At 40.4% G+C, this 22,908-nt stretch overlaps 2 non-coding genes across 2 annotated transcripts; one reads left to right on the top strand and one right to left on the bottom strand.

Moving 5' to 3' along the window:
• Window positions 1-4,167: 4,167 nt before the first annotated feature.
• Window positions 4,168-4,301, bottom strand: LOC119930206. The gene has a single exon (XR_005451694.1). It is a non-coding gene; the product is annotated as a small nucleolar RNA SNORA7 (small nucleolar RNA).
• A 107-nt stretch (window positions 4,302-4,408) lies between these two features.
• On the top strand, window positions 4,409-4,599 carry LOC119930330. The gene has a single exon (XR_005451808.1). It is a non-coding gene; the product is annotated as a U2 spliceosomal RNA (small nuclear RNA).
• Window positions 4,600-22,908: the final 18,309 nt, after the last annotated feature.

Genomic DNA, 22,908 nt, shown 5'->3' on the forward strand with positions numbered 1-22,908 from the left:
TGATATACTCATACATATCACCTTTCTAATCAATCATTCAGTGCTATTTATTGAGTGCTTACTGTGTGCAGAGCACTAAGTTCTTGGGAAGTGCAACTGAGTTGATAGACACATTCCCTGCCTATAATTAGCTAATAATCTTAGGATGCTTTTTCAGTAATATTTGGATTAGTTATTTAATTTCTTGGTGTTTATATCATGCTGGTTATCTCACACTGCCTCCTTGTCCCTACCTTTGGGACAAGGAAAGAACTTTTTTAGTCTTGTACTTCATATGTAGATATGATAGTACATACTTCCCAAATGCCTAGTTTAGAAGACTGTATCAAGCGGTTGCTCTAAAAGCTATTTAAACTTTTTTAATGGTATTTGTTAAATGCTTACTATGTGCCAGTGTGCTAAGTGCTGATATAGATACACGATAATCGGTGTGGACACAGTCCCTGTCCCATGTGGGGATCACAGTCTTAACCCCCATTTTAAAGATGAGGTAACTGAGGTCCAGAGAAGTTAAGTGACTTGCCCAAGGTCACACAGCAGGTCACAGAGCAGACAAGGATTAGAATGCAGGTCTTTCTAGCACCAGGCTGTGCTCTATCTACTAGGCCATGTTGCTCCTCTTTAGGAAGGCCTGACTCGGTCACTTTAGAAGAAACATGAAGATTCCTAAACTCCTCAAATACCTCTTCCTGGAAGAAATGATGTTCCAGAAGCCTGGGAATATGGGATCCTGATCAATTAGTAGAACGAGCCTCACTAAGTGGTCTGTAATTATCATTCTTAGCCAGATCATTCTACGGAAATGTTCATTCCAAGTTTTCCCATTCCCCGAGAACCTCCAGTGATTACCCCTCCAGCACAGCACTTTGGGATAGGTGTCCACTCTACAAATTCCAGATCTTAAAACTCAACCTGTAAAAAAACATGCCCAAGCCCAACCATGAGGAGCATCTGGGAGTTAGTGCAAAGGAAATTTTAGCCAGGGGAGTCCTTGTTCTAGGCCACTTTTAAAATTCTAGGACCAGTCTATAAAATGGTTAGCCTCCTTTCTAAGAAGCAAAATGTTCATCCTCCTTACTGTGAGCTTCTTGAGGGTATTCATTCATTCATTCAATTGTATTTATTGAGCACTTACTGTGTGCAGAGCGCTGTACTAAGTGCTTGGGAAGTACAAATCGGTAAAATATAGTGACAATCCCTACCCAACAATGGGCTCACAGTCTAGAATGGGGAGACAGACAACAAAACAGGTAGACAAGTGTCAATACCATCAAAATAAATATAATTATAGCTATATACACATTAATAAAATAGAGTAATAAATATGTACAAATAAATAGAGTAATAAGTATGTACAAACATATACAAGTGCTGTGGGGAGGGGAATGGGGTAGGGCAGAGGGGAAGGGGAGGGGAGGAGAAGGGGGAGAAGAAAAAGGGGGGGCTCACTCTGGGAAGGCCTCCTGGAGGAGTTGAACCAGGGGAGGGGAGGGACCATGTCTACCGGCTCTATTGTTGCGCTCTCCCAATAGCTTAGTAGAGTGTTCTGTATGCAGTAAGTGTTCAATAAATACCACTGATTGATTAGGAACTGGTTTGAAGTTGCTTACCTTTATCTAAGGGCTCAATTGTTACCATTTTACTGCCTGCAAACCTCATTTTGTGGAGTGCTTGGCATGAAGTGATTTATTGCTTGAGTCCTTGCATAATCTTATTTCCATATATTCTATCTTTTTTTATATATTGGTGAAACATGTCTGCATAGTGCACCCCTCCTTCTTCCCAAATTAATGAACTCTCCCCCCATCACTATTGAGAAGCAGCGTGGCTCAGTGGAAAGAGCATGGGCTTTGGATCAGGATCATGGGTTCAAATCCTGGCTCCGCCACGTCAGCTGTGTGACTTTGGGCAAGTAACTTAACTTCTCTGAGCCTCAGTTACCTCATCTGTAAAATGGGGATTAAGACTGTGAGCCCCCCGTGGGACAACCTCATCACCCTGTAACCTCCCCAGCGCTTAGAACAGTGCTTTGCACATAGTAACCGATTAATAAATGCCATCATTGTTATTATTATTGTGGATATATTTGAAGAATTTAAGCAAGGGATTGTTCATCTGTAAAATAGGGATTAAGACTGTGAGCCGCCCGTGGGACAACTTGATCACCCTGTAACCTGTCCAGCGCTTAGAACAGTGCTTTGCACATAGTAACCGCTTAATAAATGCCATCATTATTATTATTGTGGATATATTTGAAGAATTTTAGCAAGGGATTGCTCATTTTTTAAAAAGGGGTCTATGACAGAACAGAGCCTGCTTTCTCATTGTCAGATTGGATTATAGATTTTGGTTGGAGGAATTATCTCTTCAGTGATCACTCTATAGCAACTGGTGGTTATTTTTGCAGGAGTTAACTGTGCCCAGCCAACCCAGTTTATTTCTAAGCATTCAAATTTTGTCTGTGATAATGTTCAAACACTTAACCTGTACAAATGAATTCCCATCAGAGAGAATCTACCGATCACTATTTATTAGCATGCAGGCTATTCCAAGCTGAACAACATTAGCAGATAAAGGATGGGTGCGGGGGGAATGTATGGGACAGCAAGAAGAAAGAACACAGCCCCCGAGCTGACACCACCACATGTTGCAGAGAAGAAATCACTAAATCTGCATGGATCCTGTAGTCAGGTAAACAAACAGCAATCAATATGTAGCTTAGGTGTGTGGAAAGGAGGTATCTAACAATGCCCAATTACCTAGGTTTGTATTTTTAAGTTGTTTCTCTTGGTGTCTCGTAATGAATGGCAGAAAAACAATATTTTGCTGTCTCAAGTATATTTTTTCCAAGATCTTGGAGGGATTGTGTCTACTACTCTTTTATATTGTACTCTCCCAAACCAAGCACCTAGTACAATGCTCTGCATACTGTAAACACTCAATAAATAGCATTGAGAGCATTTTAATGAATTGGATGTAAACGTTAGATATGGAAAACAATTCCAAGTAAGCAGAATTGATTCTACCACAGCTGAATTTAAAAATAAAATTGGCCTTTTTCGAAGATAAGGATACCGATTTGGTAACTACAATCAGTGTGAGAAACTGGACGTCTAGAGCCGTCATTAAAACAAATTTCTAGTGCTGTTCATTTTTGAAAACTGGCATAGTCAGCCCTGTGCCCCTGACTTCTGGATGGGGAAATGATGGGTCTTAAGCAGGCACTTCCCAGTTTTCAAGACTTATGTAATTCATCTGATTTGGGGGCTAGTTCTGCAGGTGACCATGAATCTGCTGTTCTCATCTCACTATCCTTCCCACCCTCATGTGATTTCCTCAGAGCATGGTTTCAACTTGTGGAATGACTCATCCAAAACACTTTCTTTCTACTCGACATGAGGAAACCACAGATACAACGTTTCCCTGAAAGTGAATATCATATTTATTGAGCACTTACGGTGTGTAAAGCACTGTACTAAGTTCTTGAGAGAGTGCAAGATGACAGAGCTGGTAGATATGTTCCCTGCCCACAAGGAGCTTACAGTCTAGAGGAACATGATTATTAAAATGGGTTCAATCTGACAAACTGGAGCAGGATGAGGGTGGCACATACTTGGCTGTTCCTAGATTGACTACATCACTTTAAAAGACACTCTACCTTTCTCGATAGGCTTTTCCATCTTCTTGCTTATTAAATTGCCATTTTGTCACACAATGAATCAATCTCTCAATGGTATTTACTGTTTACGGTGTGCGGAGCATTGTACTAAATGCCTGGGAAAGTACAGTGCGATGGAGTTGGTAGAATAAGTTCGGAGGACATTTCAGTGACAACATTCAACTGCAGGGGAAATTGGAGGAGAGCAAATACATAGGGGACTTCTGCTTACAAGTGATAATGACGTCTATTAGAGATACAAAATCTGAGGCATATCTAGGATGAAGCCATGCGAATGTCTTGTCTTATGCTGCCGAGTCGCCTCTGACCCATAGCGACCCCATGGAAACATCTCTCCCCGAATGCCATCTGCAATCATTCTGGTAGTGTATCATTAGCGTTTTCTTGGTGAAAAAAAAGTGTTTTCTTGCTTTCTTCCACACAGTAAACTTGAGTCTCCTCCCTAGACTCTCTCCCATGCTGCTACTGCCTAGCACAGGTGAGTTTCGACTTGTAGCAGATTGCCTTCCACTCACTAGCCACTGACCAAGCTAGGAATGAAATGGGTAGGCCTCTGCTTGACTGTCCCCTAGCCGAGACTGGTAGAGGACTGGAAACTCTCCAGGTGCAATCCTAAGAGGGGCATGGAAATGCAGTCCTTCCAAAATAGGCTGCCTTGGAGAATTTTACTGTTGTGTGTTGAGGTGGAAACATCTTTCACATTCATGGCATTTCACATTCACATTTCACATCGCTTCTCTGCCTTTTGGCTAGGATCAAGTGTAGTATCTGTTCTTATCAGTTTAATATCTGATGAGTCTTCTATGTGAAGACATTGTGTTAAGCAGCTTTTTGGAGAAAGGAGGTGGGTTGGGAGCTTGCTCCATCCCCTCCATACATCGGCCTGGTATTGCAGTACTTCCAGGATAGGTGCCTTTTCCCCGTTGGTTTCCCTCCCCATCCCCCTGCCTTACCTCCTTCCCCTCTCCACAGTACCTGTATATATGTATATATGTTTGTACATATTTATTACTCTATTTTACTTCTTCTAGACTGTAAGCCCACTGTTGGGTAGGGACCGTCTCTATATGTTGCCAACTTGTACTTCCCAAGCACTTAGTACAGTGCTCTGCACACAGTGAGCACTCAATAAATACAATTGATTGATTGTACATATTTATTCTATTTATTTTATTTTGTTAATATGTTTTGTTTTGTTGTCTGTCTCCCCCTTCTAGACTATGAGCCCGCTGTTGGGTAGGGACTGTCTCTATATGTTGCCAACTTGTACTTCCCAAGCACTTAGTACAGTGCTCTGCACACAGTAAGAGCTCAACAAATGTGATTGAATGAATGAATGAAATTCAGCACTTAAAACAGTGCTTGGCACATAGGAAGCGCTTCACAAGTACCATCATTATTATTATTATTTAGTTCTTACATTATATGATAGCTTATCATATCAAGCACAGCTGTAAAAAGGCTGAATGAAACTAGACCTATTGTAGAGCTCAGCTTCTATCACTTCTTAAATATATCAACATTTGCACCAAGAAGTGCAGAAGTTTCACATCTTTAATGGTCACAGTACTGACTCCATCAAGAGATGGAATGCAATTATGTTTTCACATTGTGGTCAACCTTCTATGTGAGATCTGTTGTTACCTAAGTACTCTGGTTTAATTTTTAGATTGAAAAGTTTCAGAGGGGGTAAGAAGTGTTATCACTAGCTGCAGAAAGCGGCCAAAAAAAATGCACATGAGGCACTGACTCCCAGGTAGGTCCTTAAATGATACCAGTAAATGATTTGTTTAATGAGATACACAATGTTGGTAACAACAAAACCTCTAGTGGACTAAAAGAATTAATGTTTCCCTCACTGTGCCTACTCTTATAATCAGTGCAGACCTTAGGGACTGAGAAGCTAAAGACTTCTCTGTGCCATTCCTGATGTTTCTAAAGTTCCTGTGCCATTGGACAGGAAGTTAGCATCACGGAAGCATTGCTACAAGTTCTGCGAAGTTCCTTCTCATTCGTGATGACCTGGTGTGGGTTTAGATTCATTCAATCATATTTATTGAGTGCTTACTGTGTGCAGAGCACTGTAGTAAGTGCTTGGGAAGTACAAGTTTGCAACATATAGAGATGGTCCCTACCCAACAGCGGGCTCACAGTCTAGAAGGGGGAGAAGCAGCTTGGCACTGTGGATGAAGCACAGGTCTAGGAATCAGAGGAGCTGGGTTCTAATTCCAGCTCTGCAACATGTCTGCTGTGTGTCCTTGGGCAAGTTACTCAACTTACCTGAACTGCAAAATGGGGATTAAGACTGTGAACCCATTATTGCCTTGTATCTACTCCAGTGTTTAGTACACTGCCTGGGACATAGTAAGCAAATGCCATGAAATACCATGAAAAAAAGCACCAGTTAATGTCCTGCACTGTATCAGAGAAGCCTCTTCTTTCACTGCCTCAGGGAAACAGCAGTGGAAAGAACATGGGTTTGGGAGTCAGAAGACTTGAGTTGTAATCCATTTACCATTCATTCAATCATATTTATTGAGCGCTGACTATGTGCAGAGCACTGTACTAAGCGCTTGGGAAGTACAAGTTGGCAACAAATAGAGATGGTTCCTACCCAACAGTGGGCTCACAGTCCAGGAGGCGGGCTCACAAGGAGACCACCATGTTATGGGTTTAAATGAGAATAATAAATAATAATGATGGCATTTATTAAGTGCTTACTATGTGCAAAGCACTGTTCTAAGCGTTGAGGAGGTTACAAGGTGATCAGGTTGTCCCATGGGGGGCTCACAGTCTTAATCTCCATTTTATAGATGAGGTGACTGAGGCACAAAGAAGTTAAGTGACTTACCCCAAGTCACACAGCTGACAATTGGCAGAGCCGGGATATTAACCCTTGAACTCTGACTCCAAAGCCTTTGCTCTTTCCACTGAGCCATGCTGCTTCTCTAAAGTGAGGAGGCGTGATCCCTGCCCTCAGTAAAATAATTACTAGTCCTACCATCTAGTCAGGGTCACAGACATTAAAATGAGCTACCCATAGGGGAAGCCACCAAATATAATACTACCTATAAAAGTGGTGTAGTGGGGCAAGTACCAAAGTGCTTTGGGGGATGTGGACTCAATTTCATAGTTGATGCAGAAGGGAAGGAAAATGATTTGTAAGGGATGGGTTCCTGGAGGAGATTTAATTTTAGCAGGACTTTGAAGATGGGGAGAATGGTGATGAACCAAACTTGAAGGAAGCAAGAGTTTCAGGAGGGAGGGCATTGGCGAGGTTTTGGTAGTAAGAGACCAGAGCAAGGCACGGTGAATCAGTTGGTTTTAGAGGAGCAAGACGTGTGAACTTAGGTTGAGGGGGAAAAGAGATGATTGCCCTAAAATCAATGGTGAGGAGATGTGGAGATGGATGGGCAATCATTGGAGGTTTTTGAGAGGTGGAGAGAGGGGTGGAGAATATTTTTTTTCAAAACATAAAGTCTCAGAGTACGGACTGGAGAGGGGTGAGACTGGACTCATGGAAGTCAGTGAGGAGGTTGATGCAATAGTAGTCAAAATCAGTTTAATTTCCTCAGCTTTAGCAGTCTGCTACCGATACACTTTTCCAAATCCACATGTACTCCCAAGATGGATCTTATAATTGCCTCTGAATGACTTCAACAATCAGGCTGCATTTTAAATGCTGCTTTGGAAGACTCGATAGTTTCATGAATTCTCTTCTTGCACTTCATAAAAGGTTCTGATTCTTTAATCCTGAAAGGGTGTCACCTCCAGAAGTAATTCTTTCAGACTCGGGAGGAAGTAATTAGGTCAATCAATGAAGATGACAATAGGGAAGTAACTCAAGTTGGAGCTCTAATTAATTGTGCTGAGTGGACAGTTTGTGATTGGTTCCCTCTATTTTCTCTGCCTCTGGATATCTGGGGTTATGGACATTTGCCCTGCAAAAGGCCTCCATATTCTGAGGATCTCATAAATCTATAATAATAATAATAATGATATTAATGGCATTTATAAAGCAATTACTATGTGCAAAGCACTGTTCCAAGCACTGGGGAGGTTACAAGGTGATCAGGTTGTCCCATGGAGGGCTCACAGTCTTAATCCCCATTTTACAGATGAGGGAATTGAGGCACAGAGAAGCAGCGTGGCTCAGTGGAAAGAGCCCGGGCTTTGGAGTCAGAGGTCATGGGTTCAAATCCCGGCTCCGCCACTTGTCAGCTGTGTGATGTTGGGCAAGTCACTTAACTTCTCTGTGCCTCAGTTACCTCATCTATAAAATGGGGATTAAGACTGTGAGCCCCCCATGGGACAACCTGATGACCTTGTAACCTCCCCAGCACTTAGAACAGTGCTTTGCACATAGTAAGTGCTTAATATATGCCATCATTATTATTATTAAGTGATTGCCCATGGCACATTTGGGAGGGTGATGGGATAACTCATGGATGGGCATAAATATCACCAAAATAGTTCTTTCGTTAGGGGCATTTGATAAAAAGATTCAATGTGCAGGATTTCAGCTCTTCTCTGACTACTTGAATTTCCGTCCTGAGTAGCCAACTCTTACAGGAGCACTGCGGTGTTCATTCATTCAGTCATTCAGTCATATTTATTGAGCACTTCCTGTGTGCAGAGCACTGTATTAGGCGCTTGGGAAACCACAATGTAACATCAAACAGACACATTCTCTGTCCACCAACTTCCCTCAAAGTAAAAAAAATATACAGTCTCCCAGCCAGCCTCATCAATCTTGCATTGCTGGTGTCTTACATAACATTTCAGATGAGTAATTTTAAGCCTTTTGCATGGATATAATTTCCCAGTAGTTTTTACTCATCCTATCTGTTAATGCTGGCCTTAGGTTTAATTGGATGCCCCTAATTTGCTAAGTTTTGCATTGTTTAAAGGTAGACTGGAAGTTTGTGTTTACTTTGCTGCCCAAGACCTTTTGTGTTTGTGATTCAGTGGAGTCTGGTTGGGCTGCTGATTAAACACTCACCTAATATTTTCACTGATGTGTGCGTGCGCGCGCGCGTGTGTGTTTTGAATATTTATGAACTCCTCTCAACCATGTGCATAATATTTATGGATTAAAAAAATGATTCTGGCTTGACAATGTTGTGACTGATGTGAACGTCAAAGGTAGAAAGGACGAAAACGTTTACCTCTGAAATGACAAACTTTGATAAATATGAAAATCATACAGGATGATGAGGTTCATGGGGGAAAAAGAGAAGCAGAGGAGAAATAGAGGGCAAACCAATACAAACAAATACACCTACAGCCCAAAGCTTGTGTTTTCCAATTAGTAACAAGGATGGCATGGGTAAAAATAACCTGCTGTATGAAAATTGATAAAGATTGATGAAGAAGCTTGCCAAGTGATTATGGTAAATATATAATCTTACTAGATTTAAAAACAGTGAGGAGAAAGGAATGTGGAAGGTTAGGAAGCAGGTTTATTAAAGTAAAAAAAAATTATAAAATTCAAACCATGATAAATAAGGCCATATAAGTAGAAATTAAATATGTTATAGTAGATAAAAAATGAGAAATAATCAATGAGTTCTGTAACCTAATAAAAAAAAATAGTATTTAGTACAAACCCTATATACTTTGTATGTGTGTATCTGTCTTTCTATCGTATATTAAAGTCTATTAATATATTCTATATTAATATATTATTTATATAAATGAATAATTATATAGATAGATAAAAATAGTGATTTAAAGGATCAGAAAGCGTGTTAATCTCCCATGAAGCAGATATTATACATCTGCTCCTGGCATTTCTTTACCTCCATATATGCAGGCAAGAAGGTAATCTATCAAAGATTCGTGCAGAGGAACATGAAATGTAAAAACTAAAGCAATTATAATAATGCCAAAGCAGGAAGCCTGGCAATTAGAATGATTAAAAACTAGGAAAGTCCAGGCCACAGAAAGCTGAAGCCCAAACTCTTGACAGTCTAAGCAGAAAGGCCAAGAATTGACTGGGCAATTGAGAAAGAAAGGGATTTTTAGAGGTGTCCCTAAGGGGTCAAAACTAAAGGACTTTAAGTTGGAAGAGGGAGAAGGGGGGTGTCTGGTGTTTTGCCGAGAAATAAGGTTTCTCGGGATCTGCCAAGCAGATCCCTTCCACTAATGTGAAATTCAATAATGAAACAAAACTGGTTTGTGAATCCATGCTGATGTAGCCATCCAGAAGGATCAGATTCATAGAATGAAAAAAAAACCCACAGTCTTACCTTTAATTATAAGGAACACATTGTGAATAAATAGGACTTGGACCATTTTTTTTAGCAAATAAAATCAAGTGGTTTGTGTAGTACTAGTAGCAATAGTATTTAGGGATTTACTGTCTGTCAATCAAATTGAGTGCTTATTGTGTGCAGAGCACTGTACTTAGCGCTTGGGAGAATACACTATAACAATAAACAGACAGATTCCCAACCCACATCGAGCTGGCGCTGTAGAGGGTGAGATGGAAAGTGTCTGTTAATGGTTATATAGTACTCTTCCAAGTGCTGCATAGAGTGCTCTGGCTACAGTAAGTGATCAAAAATTGCAGTAGACTGAATGAATGAACAGACATTAATAAAAATAAATACTGTGTAGAGCACTGACCTAAATTCTGGGAAAGAGTACATGGGTGGAAATTAGACATAATAATAATAATGATGGTATTTGTTGAGTGCTTACTATGTGCCAAGCACTCTTCTAAGTGCTGGTAGATACAGGGTAATCAGATTCTCCCACTTGGGGCTCACACTTTAAATCCCCATTTTACAGATGAGGTAACTGAGGCATAGAGAAGTTAAGTGACTGCCCAAGGTCACACAGCAGATAAGTGGCAGAGTCAGGATTAGAACCCAGGACCTTCTGACTCCCAGCCTGGGCTCTTTCCACTAAGCCACTCTGTTTCTCATGGACCCTGTCCTTCAAAGGACCATAATCTATGAATACAGGTGGGGAAGTAATGCTTAGTACAGTGGTCTGCACACAGTAAGCGCTCAATAAATATGATTGAACGAATGAATGAATGAAGTGGTCCTGTAGACAGACACATAGGGAGTAATTAAAGCCCCTTGTGTGCAGGGATGATGTCTCTCAGCTATTTTATTGTACCTTCCCAAGCATTTAGTACACTGCTCTGCACACAGTAAATCCTCAAATACCATTTTTTGTTGAAAAAATTAAAGCAGCATAAGGACAAGGAAAAATACACAATATACAAAATACAAACAAAAGTCAGTAGGGAGCTCTGGCTAGAGGAGCTGAATTTCAGGCTCCTCGTGATTCAGAGTCATGGTATACCCATAGCCAAAGCAATGAAATTTTCTTAAGGGTGTGGCTTACTCCATTGTCAGTGGGAATAGGTCAGACAGAGCACCTTGGCTCTGTCCTGGACAGCCAAGTCTTCATAAATTTACCTTGGTGAACTTTTTAGGGAAACCAATTTTCCTAAATCTTTTCCAGATTTCCTAATGGGATGAAATGCTTTTGTCAGGTTTAATGAAAATTGTATAGAGATCTTGGGTGCTGTCCTTTGCATGTTTCCAATATCGGATGCCCAGCAAAGATCATGTCCATTGGGTCTTTTTGTGGATCAAAGTCACATTTTGGCTTCAGCCACATTCAGTCAATAGTAGCCTTTAGTAGCTGATCTGGGAATAGTCGAACTAGAGTCTTGCTTGCAATGAAGTGCAATGCAATGCAGCTTTAATTGTCATGAACTGATCTTTCTTTTTGAGGGTGGAATGGTGTTGACATCTTTGAGATCCTGTGGCATTTCTCAGGGATCCATATGTGTGAGAGAGCTTGAGTAAATGGGGAGTTCTCCACGTTTCCATATCTCAGCTGGTATGCCACAGGGTCTGGGTATTTTTTCCATTTTTCATGACTGTCGCGGTGACTGTCATGTAGATTTAGCTGAGCCCCATCTTCAATCGTAAAAGGTGTTCTTGCCATCCTTTCAGAATCCCCTCCTTGTCTGTGATTACACAGAAACTATCTTCCATCTTTAGAGGTATCATGAAGGCATGGACAAATCAGCGATGTCTAATAGTTTTCAGTTTCGCCGAGTTCTGCATAGCCCTGGATCTCTTCTACTTGGACAGCTCACCTCTTCTCGAGAATGTTCCTTAATCGGTTTTGCAAGTCTTGGCACAACTTCGTGGAAGGTGCCCTTGGATACTTGAAGAATCTCTGTGGCCTGATGAGTGTTCATTTATTATGAAAGGTAAAGAGTGTGTCTCTGTGTCTCTCACTCTCTTCCTGTTCTTCATTTCTCCTTTCCTAAGGCTTTAATTTAGTAAAAGCAGAGTTGTCTGCTGGACACAGGACATGCAGTCCATCTTCACTACATGGGCTGTGACTGCCCTGCTGTCAGGGAAAGAACAGATCGGCTGGAGAGGCAGACAGTCAAGAAACTCTGCCAAAACCCTGTGTGCTTTCAAATGGGTTTTCACATTCTATGACAACTCAGTGGAGTTTTAGGACTCGGCCAAGAAGTGCAGGCAGAAGAAAACATTGGCGTGTTGACTGAATTTGAAATTTTTGCATCCCTCTATGTTCAGCCACACCCTTACGAGAATTTCATCTAAGCGTGGATCTGATGAGTGTCTGGTTATCAGGGACTGAGCATGGGTCAACTCTCTTCATGCATGACTCCCCTAAAACTCTTTCAAATCCCGATCGACTCACTGGTGGTTCTTGGAGGGGAGTCTTGAAAGCCGGCTGCAGCCCATAAGGAAGTTGAGCAGGAGGAACAGAGAGATGAGCTAATCGGGATTCATCCAGGTGTCCCCGGCAGAGTCAGCTATATTTACCCTTCCCAAGTCTGGGCAGTCTCCACTATACCTCACCCCTCTTTATCCCTCTCTAATCAGGTTCTCAAACAGCCTGAGAGTCAGTATGTACCAAAGAGTTTCAGTTCAAAGCTCAGGGGCTACAGCTTTTCACATTTGGCTTGGCTCTTCAAGAGAATGGGGAGTCCTGCTTTTTATAGGAAGAAATGGGATAGAGGGGGACTTAGAAAAGGTAGAGCTGGAAAAAAAAACTCAGTCACTAGGAGTCACCTAGACAGTAGCTCTACAGCTTGAAGGTTTTCCCAACATTGATACTTGAACACATGAAAATTAACCAAAAACCAATAGAATCCATCTGGCATCAATGTTGGGAAAACCTTCAAGCTGTAGAGCTACTGTCTAGGTGACTCCTAGTGACTGAGTTTTTTGAAAACTTGAACACATGAAAATTAACTAAAAACCAATAGAATCCATCTGGCCTAGTACATGTGCAAGAGCTAGCAAAATGGGACAGAATGTCATTTTTTTTACAAAATACCATGCATCGACAAAAGCAGGTTTGGCTCTAAAAAATTTGTGTATTAGCACATGTTAATCATTTGAGAAGAGTCAGTGAGCTAGAGATGAAAAAAAGTGAAACCTCTCTTAGTTTGAGGACCATTACCTTTAAACTACCTTAATTTCTTGAGCTCATTGTTGTAAAAAAATACAGTTGTGGTCTTAATTCATATTCCGTGCCCAATTGGCAATAATGCCACAATTATAGGACATTTCTTACCTACCTTGCTAGAGCTGTTCTTTTACTGTGGGTAATTGACTTCATATGAAAGAAAAGAAAGACAGAATACTTTAAAAGCCAAAGAAAAAGGGATTCTTTTCTCCTGGTTCTACTGTATGTGTTGAAGAATCTCTCTCATGTCTCATCTGAGAAATCCTTATTATTGATGTGGTCCCTATTCATTCTGCTCCACAGGATTTCACAGTGGGATAGCAGAGCATTTTTTACAATGTCTATTGAATTCCTTTGCAAAGACAGCTGATTCAAAGATCTTGACAATTTTAATTTGTCTGCAAAATTCAAAGAGGTCAAAGTCTTCTTTGCTTAACAATTTTTTGGGGGATGGACAGGGTTGTGGGTTAGGCTTTAAGAGTGGTTTTAGACCCTATAGTCAGGAAGTCTACAAGGACAGTTCTAATTTTTTTTATGTATTTTGAGGGTGAGTTTCTTGGAAATGAGAAATAGTGTGCTCCCAACACCATCTGTCTTGAAACCATGCTCATCCACCCATCTAAGTTGATAATTTTAGAAGACATAGTCTCCAGTTTACATTCCAGTAAGTATAATGAGGCCTGCAATTGGTCTGTTTTGGGAATTGAACAATTTTGGCAAGCTCCAGAGGGAATCCCCTTAGTTAGAATGATTTAGCATAAAATAGATTTAGGGTTAAGAGATGGTCTGGATTGCTTTGTTTTTGAAATAAATTGTGTGTGAAGCTTCTAAAACTCTGAACTACTTGTTTAATTAGAATAGTTTTAATAGTGAGATGTGATCCAAACTTTTTTCCACTCTGAATTTTAGAAGTGGTCAAAAGCAGTGTTTGGAATCTGCGGACCATTGTTTCAGGTGACAATATTTCAATATTTCATTTTAAGTTAGACCAGAATTACATTTAATTATGCAAGCAACTTTTGTGCATTATTTTGTGCATCTATGCATTTTGTGGCTTCAGCAATTACTAAATGATTCCAATGTCATATTCCCCTAGCCATGCCTAAAAAGTTCATACTGGAAATGGATAATGAAAAGAATTACGATGGGGAGTAAGAGAGAGATGGGCTTAGGCCATAGGGAGCAGTGTGGCCTAGTGGAAAGAGCATGGACCTGGGGATCAGAGGACCTGGCTTCTAATCATGTCTCCACCACTTACCTGCTGTGCAACCTTGGGCAAATCACTTAACTTCTCTGAGCCTCAGTTCCCTCACCCACAAAATGAAGTTTAAATGCCTGTTATCTCATCTACTTAGACTGTGAACCCCACGAGAGACCTGGTTATCTTGTATCTACTCCAGATTTACAGTGATTCACACATAAGTGCTTAATATTATCGTTATTATTATTATTGAGCAAATTCTCAGACCAGTTTGCTAAACTCAAGAGATTCAGATAATTAGAAAGACATTTAAATTCCCAACAGTTACCATTGCAGTTTTGCTGAGTATTATATAGTTTCTAGAGTGTGAGCCCACTGTGGGCAGGGATCATCTCTGTTGCTGAATTGTACTCTCCAAGTGCTTAGTACAGTGCTCCGCATTCAGTAAGCGCTGAATAAATATGATTGAAGGAATATAGTACTCCTAGTCCATCAACTCTGACTAAAGAATATGGAGAGGATAAAGAATCACTGAATAGGGAAGAAGTATCAAAGTCTAACAAGAATAAATAGTTCCAAAAGTGTATGTTACCTACAGCAACTTCAGTAACCCACAATTGTCACCCTGCACCAAAACCCCTCTACTTTGCTTCCAGTCTATAATTTCATTGCTGTGTATGGAAGACGTGAAAAGAGACACAGAGGAAAGAAAATATTGAAATTAAATGAATAGGTAACCTTCTTCAGCGCTTAGAACAGTGCTTGGCACATAGTAAGTGCTCAACAAATACCATTATCATCATCATTACTGTGAGATGAGAGAAAAAACAGATGACCTATTGCAACTGGAAAACTTGGATGAATTGATAACCTCATTGGACAAGGTGCATCTGTAGAGCTTGGCCTTGGCTTGGCTGATGTATTTGCAGCTTTCTGAGTCCCTTGCTGTTTTTGAGTGTGTCTGAAGCAATTCCTCTCCTAATTGTTGTCAGACTTTTCTACCCTGTGAAACTTTCTTCCAATAGTCTGCTGCTACTCTTACTTTGAAACATCTCTGAGCCAATATAATAGTAGTAATAATAATTATGGTATTTAAGCGCTTACTATGTGCCAAGCACTGTTCTAAATGCTGAGGTAGATACAGGACAATCAGGTTGTCCCACATGGGGCTCACACTTTTAATCCCCATTTGACAGATGAGGTAACTGAGGTAAAGAGTAATAATAATGATGGCATTTATTAAGCGCTTACTATGTGCAAAGCACTATTCTAAGCTCTGGGGAGGTAACAAGGTGATCAGGTTGTCCCACGGGGGGCTCACATTCTTAATCCCCATTTTACAGATGAGGTAACTGAGGCATAGAGACGTTAAGTGACCTGCCCAAAGTCACACAGCAGACAAGTGGAGAAGCCGGGACTAGAACCTTCATCCAGGATTAGAGAATTAGATGAGTTAGAAAATTAGATGAATTACATCCATCCGGGATTAGAGCAGCAGCATGGCTCAGTGGGAAGAGCACGGGCTTTGGAGTCAGAGGTCATGGGTTCAAATCCCGACCCACCAATTTCCAGTTGTGTGACTTTGGGCAAGTCACTTAACTTCTCTGCGCCTCAGTTCCCTCATCTGTAAAATGTGGATTAAGTCTGTGAGTCCCCCGTGGGACAACCTGATCACCTTGTAATCACCCTAGCGCTTAGAACAGTGCTTTGCACATAGTAAGCGCTTAATAAATGCCATTAAAAAACCCCGCATCCTCTGACTCTCAAGTCCGTGCTCTTTCCACTAAGCCACATTGCTTCTCTATCCAGTGTGACTCACAGGTGGCATTGTTAATAATATTAATTCAGTATTAAGCACTTACTATGGGTCAAACATTGCATTAAGTGCTGGGGTAGATACAAATAACAAGGTTAGATACAGTCCCTGTCCCACGTGGGGCTTACAGTCTAAGTAGGAGGGAGAACAGGTATTAAATCCTCATTTTGTAGGTGAGGAAACTCAGGCAAATTATTATTATTATTGGTAATAATAATTATAATGGTATTCGGGCACTTACTATGTGCCAAGGACTGTTCCAAGTGCTGGTGTAAGGTAATTAGATTAGGCACAGTCTCTGTCCCACATAGGGTTTACAGTCTTGATCCCCATTTACAAGTGAGGCAACTGAAGCATAAAGCAGACATGTAGGATTAGAACCCATGTCCTCTGAGCTTATTATTAAAGACAGTAATATAACGTGCTATTTGCTAAGTGCTTATTTGCTCTGAAGGCACTGTACTAAGTGTTGGGGAGATGCAAGCTAATCGGGTTGGACACAGTCCCTGTCCCATATAGGGATCATAGTTTTAACCCCTATTTTACAGAGGAGGTAACTGAAGCACAGAGAAGTGAAGTGACTTGCTCCAGATCACACAGTAGACAAGGGGTGGAGCTGGAATTAGAACCCAGATCCTCTGACTCCTAATCCCAGGCTCTTTCCACTAGGCCATGCTGTGTCTAGTGATTTGCCCAAGATCTTACAGCAGCCAAGTAACGAAGATGGAATTAGAACCCACGTCCTCTGACATCCCGGCCTGTGCTCTTTCCACCTTGGCCGCACTGCTTCACTGGGGAAAATGTTCAGAAACCAACGCACCTCCTTCCATAGATCAAAGGCTCAGTCACTATGTGGACTACAAAACTACAAAACAAAACAAAACTACAAAACTACAGTTTTGTACTGTGTGAACTGGAGTTGAATCTGGATGCCCCACTGTGGCCAAGCATCACATCCATCTCCCAAAGAACACTCAATGCAAAGGAACTCAGTGATGCATGGTAACGGTCCCTTCGATAAAATATCAGCGAATGTTGCAGATTTCCAGTAGGTTAAAGAATGCGAGCATTGCTTCAGTGGAAATCTCATAAAACTCTGCAGTGCTGTTGCTGTTTCTTCAATAGCTTACACTGTCTCTTCTGTTACCGGAAAGGATAAAGAACTGAGCGTGTCAAAGTGGTCTTTGGAAGGCTGAATGACTCGACTTAGATTAGCATATTATGGACACATAATCAGGAGGACTAATTCTCTGGCAAAGACACTAATGCTAGGAGAAGTCCAGGGAAAACATGGAAGAGGCAGCCCGACAGCTAGATGGATAGAGACCGTAACAGTGATAATGGAAGAACCATTAGAGAGGTTGCAGATTATGGCGGAGGACAGGACGTTCTGGAAAAAGTATATCCATGGAGTCGCTATGAATCGGAAATGACTCGATGGTACTTAATAATAATATGATAATGTCCTGCTGCCATTTCCTTAAGAAGAAGCTGGAAGTGGTGGAAAGCCAAATCAGAGCAGTTAGCGCTTTACCTCTACCAGTCCTCAAGCCATTACAGAAAACAGTTTACCTTTCCAAGGGAATTTTCCGATCACCTAGGTTGACCTTTATTATAGTATTTATTAAGTGCTCACTCAGTGCTGGGCACTGGGCTGAGTGCTAGAATCGATACAAGATAACTCGATAAGACACAGTCCCGCTCCCACAAGGGGCTCATGATATAAGACCTGTTATTTACATGATGACCAGTTATTTACATGACTCTTCTACTCCCAATGTCTTTATATGCTCCTTAATGCAAGGAAATATCCCTCAGATTCATCAGTGCATGCAGTTTTAATCAAAATGAAACAGAAAATACTCAATCCCAAACAAATATTGGCTTCTAGTGTTTACCAGCCCCTTACTACTGAAAGATTTTTCCCTCTGTACGCCTGGTTACAAACAACTTGATGATTCTGTATTTTATGTGTGTGAAAATGTCAGAGCCAGTAAGAAGGCTATAAAAAGGGGAGAAATACTGAGAGGATATATAATGTTATTAGGATCCTTGTTTTAGGGATGTTCATTGTTTGTGCCCAGGACCAGATTAATGTTGAATTTAAGGAATGATTGTTTTTCATTTTTGCACATTTTAACAGATAAAAAGCTTTCCTAGTCATTTCTTCTTTCCAAAATAGAATAGGTTTAGTGATAATTATCAATACTTTTCTCTCTCTCCATGTTATCTATATATGTGTGCATAAATATGTATGTGTACACATAGATAAAATTTATATTCGTGCAATGAAAAGACAACTTTGAGAAGTAAATTGATAAACATTACTTTAATTCTCAGTTACTGGAATGGGGAAGCAGTTGCTTTCTTTTTCTGAGTTTTCTAATGAAAAATATATTTGGACCTTGGCTATATCATGACAATTGAGTGAAGGCTAATGAGGGGAAAAAGCATCTTTCAAAGGAATAAACCATCAAAAGAAAAAAAACTGAGCATGAAATTGGTTTCATAAGTCTGGGGTTGTTGGGAATTTTCCCGAGATACATGTAATTTATTTAAACATGATATTGTAAAGGATGCAGGGAAGAGAAATAAAAATACTTAGAAATTACACATTTAGGTATACAAAGACACACAAATATTAGAGTCCATAAGGGAGGAAGTATAGAATTTTCTGGATGAAGGTCAAACTGAATGTGATAGTTCCTGGTGATGCAGACCAAAGCTCTCAATATTAGTCTCTGGGTGATCTTAAAGCAAACAAACAAACCATCAAAAAACTTCTCTGCTTTGCCATTGATTAACAATCTCAGATGAATCACAAAGTATTTTCCACTGGCACATAGACACTATTTTTTATTCACTTTTTCTGAAACCTAACTGTACACAGGGACACAAAGATTTTCTCATTTTGTGTTTTACAGTTTTATACTTCTTTTTCCCTTACATTTCCTATTCTTTTTCCTTCCTCTGTGACCCAGAGAATAATAAGATTAGTTTCTGGCAAAGTTGTTGATCCTCCTCTTCAACGCGGGAATTTATTGAGCATTTACTGTGTTCGGAGCAGTGTGCTAAGCCATTAAACAGAGTTTTAGATACGTTCCCTGCCCACAAGTTTACAGTCTAGAGGGGAAAACAAGCCCAGAGAAGCAGCGTGGCTTAATGGAAAGGGCATGGACTTGGGGGTCAGAGGATGTGGGTTCTAATCCCGGCTCCTCCACTTGACTGCTGTTTGACCTTGGGTAAGCCACTTAACTTCTCTGTGCCTCAGTTACCTCATCTGTAAAATGGGGATTAAGACTGTGAGCCCTACATGGGACAACCTAATTACCTTGTATCTCCCCCAGTGCTTGGCACATAGTAAGCACTTAACAAATACCATGATTATTAATTCTTCTTATTATTAAATAAATAAATTGTTGCCCAGGAATTAGAATTGTATGTTTGTCATGAGGACCATGTGAAGAAAGCCATTTTTGTGAGAGCATCAGCTTGATCTGTCATTTTTGAGTAAGAAATGAAATCTAGCAAAACTGTAGCTTGTGTGGCATAATATACATATAATCTTTAGTTCGCAAATCCCTCAATGTCAGGGATCATGTCTGCTAACTCTATAGAGCTCCCACAAGCCTTTAGTCAAATGTTCTGCACAGAGTAAGCACTCAAGAACTACTATTGTTTGATTCATTATAGCTTGGATTAAAATTGAGGAGTAAGAAAACTGTTCGGCTGTCAAAAGCACCTTCCAAAACAAGAAATGTTTAATGATGGTCAAACTTTACCTCTAAGAATAAAATCCACGGACATGATAGAGTTGGTGCACTCTGTCATTAATACTTTAAACTCTGTAACTTATATGGTTATGAAGAAGCCATAATTTTTTGGCATTATTAACCTTCTAAAATGCTGATAATTTCAGTCCTGCCAGTCACATGAAGACACCTCTTCATATCCCACAGGAGCCTTGCTTCTATGCCCAGAAATGGATTTGTCACTTCTGTAAACTAGAAAGAGAGACTACCACAATTGTTATAGGGTGGAAAAAAATACAAAAGAAAAGGCTTGTGGAGCACGAAATTCACATCTTGATTAGTTTAGAAATGTGTTTTTTCTGACTCTGGGAAAAATAGCCCTGTCCGTCCGCAGCAGAATCATTTGGAGATTAATGCCCTCGATGAGAATTTCAATCAGATTTCTGACCTTGTCATTGCAAAGCACTTTTCTTCCCAGGGTCGGCTGTGATTTATGTATGTATGCTGATGGAAGCATTCTGTCAGCGTATTGCTTGACCTCCCAGCTGTTTGTAAGTCTGGGAACTATGGGAGCAGAGTTCAAAGTTAGGAGAGTGTTCCATGTTCTCCTAGCCCGTTTTCACAGCTTTATTTTCATTTTTTAGGAGGCTCGCTGTGCCTTCTACTTGAAGTTCTGCTGGCATCGAAATTTCAGTAGTGTTCCTAGTCTTGACCAGCGGGAATGAACAAGACTCAGTAGAGGACTCATAAAAGCCCCAAAACAAGATTTTGATCTCAAACTTAGTATCCCTTCTCTCCACATCTTATTAGAATCTTTCTCTTGTGAAAAGTTTGTTCTTCACTCGGACGTGAATCAAACCACATCCCAGGAGACTGAAAACAGAAACTCTTTTTTTCTGTGGGCTTTCCCAAGAAGTCTAATTAAAATGATGTGGCAGGTCTGAATTCTCCTTGTCAATATTTTTTTGGCTTTCTGTGTGCAGAGCACTGCATTAAGGTCATGTGAGCATGCAGTAAAGTGGAAGATATGACACCTTGTTCCAGGAGCTTAAAATCTTATTGGAGAAGGCAAAGAGTATGAATAGTATACCTTCAGTGACAACAGAGGGAAAAGTCACAGTTGGAAAAAACAGAAAGCAAACACCTTTTAAAAATGGAACTAACCAATGTATGTGTGTATGTGAGATGCCCTGATTGGGGAGATGGGGATTAGTGGGGAAGGGGCTCTTGGAGGTTGTTTGTTTGTTTTTTTTGTGGTATTTGTTTAGCTCTTGCTATATGACAGGCACTGCACTGTACTGAGGTTGATACAAGCTAATCAAGTTGGACGCAGTCCATGTTCCACGTAGGGCTAACAATATTAACATCCAATTTAGAGATGAGGTAACTGAGGCACAGAGAAGTTAAATGTCTTTCCCAAGGTCACACAGCAAACAAGTGGTGGAGCCAAGATTAGGACCCAAGTCCTTCTGACTCCCAAGCCCATGTTCTTTCTGTTTTTGTTTTTTTCTTTCCCTGCATTTGAACGTCCAGATCACGGGAGATGTGCTTCTTTACTCACAATTGGGTGGGGAAGTACAAAGCCACATCTATAGATTTATGCAGGGAAATTCCTTTTCTCAGTTGCATGAGGGGAGAGATCAGCCCTATGGGGTAACATTAGAAAACTCTTTATTTCTCAGTTTCTCAACCTGCTAAATCATCCTAATTCTAATGAACATTACCACCCCTTTCAGTACAGGGACTTGCTGAAGTGGAAGGTTAGTAAATATTTGTTCATAGTGATGATTTAAGTGAATTTATTTCACTACTATTCCTAAATTGTCAAGATGCTCAGATGAAAGTATTCCATGCAGGAGAAGAAATCATTACGAGATGTTGAATTGCCATATCAATATTGCAGAATGCAAATCAATTTCTATTGTAGGGGTTTGCTACAACAGAACAAATTTTCCAAGGATATGTGCTTCTAAGCTGAAATTTTCCATGTACTGTCTTGGCCCATGAGGGATTTATTTTTTGAACTGTAGTAGAAAAATCTATCTGAACTGTGAAATATTGCTTTTTAGGCTTGAAAATTTTTGTGGAAGATAAAGTACAGATTTTCAGAGTTCACTATGTGGTGGGTGAGCTTTAGCTTTTTTTATGGTATTAAGAGTTTACTGTGTGTCAAACACTGGTCTAAGCTCTGGCGTAGATACAAGTGAATTAGGTGGGACTCAGTCTCTGTCCCACCTGGGCCTCAGAGTCACAGCTATTATCCTGGAAATAGGAATAATAATAATTATAACAACTACCTCTGAGTTATTATTATGGCATTTGTTAAGGGTTTACAATGTACATGCACTATACCAAGCACTGGGTTAGATACAAGATAATCAGGTCAGACATTGTCCCTACCCTACATGGGGCTCTCAGTGTAAGCAGGAGGGAAAACCCGTATCTCAACCCCATTTTATAGATGAAGAAACTGAGACATAGAGTAATTTAGTGACTTACTAAAGGTCACAGAAAGGGCAAGTGGAGTTGCCAGGATTTGAACCCAGGGCTCTTGAATCCCAGGCTCATGTTCTTTCCATTTGGTGGGACTCTGAGCTCCTTGTCGGCAGGGAATGTGTCTCTGTTATATTGTACTCTCCCAAGTGCATAGCACAGGGGTCTGCACACAATAAGCACTCCATGAATACAACTTAATGATAAGTGGCAGCTCAATCCAGAAATCAGGGTTATCTTTTAACCCCTGAAAATTCCATCGATGCATAAGCTAAAGATTTATCTGTGAATCTATATGAATATGAATTCCAGAGGTGATAGTATTGGTGACAAGAAGTTATTTATGACTGTGGGTGTGGTAAAGAGCTACCCATTAGACAATCAATCAATCAATCAGTTGTATTAATTGAGCACTTACTGTGTGCAAAACACTGTACTAAGCGCTTGGGAAGTACAAGTTGGCAACATATAGAGACAGTCCCTA

This window comes from Tachyglossus aculeatus, chromosome 6 (assembly GCF_015852505.1).
Source record: "Tachyglossus aculeatus isolate mTacAcu1 chromosome 6, mTacAcu1.pri, whole genome shotgun sequence".
Classification (NCBI taxonomy): domain Eukaryota; kingdom Metazoa; phylum Chordata; class Mammalia; order Monotremata; family Tachyglossidae; genus Tachyglossus; species Tachyglossus aculeatus.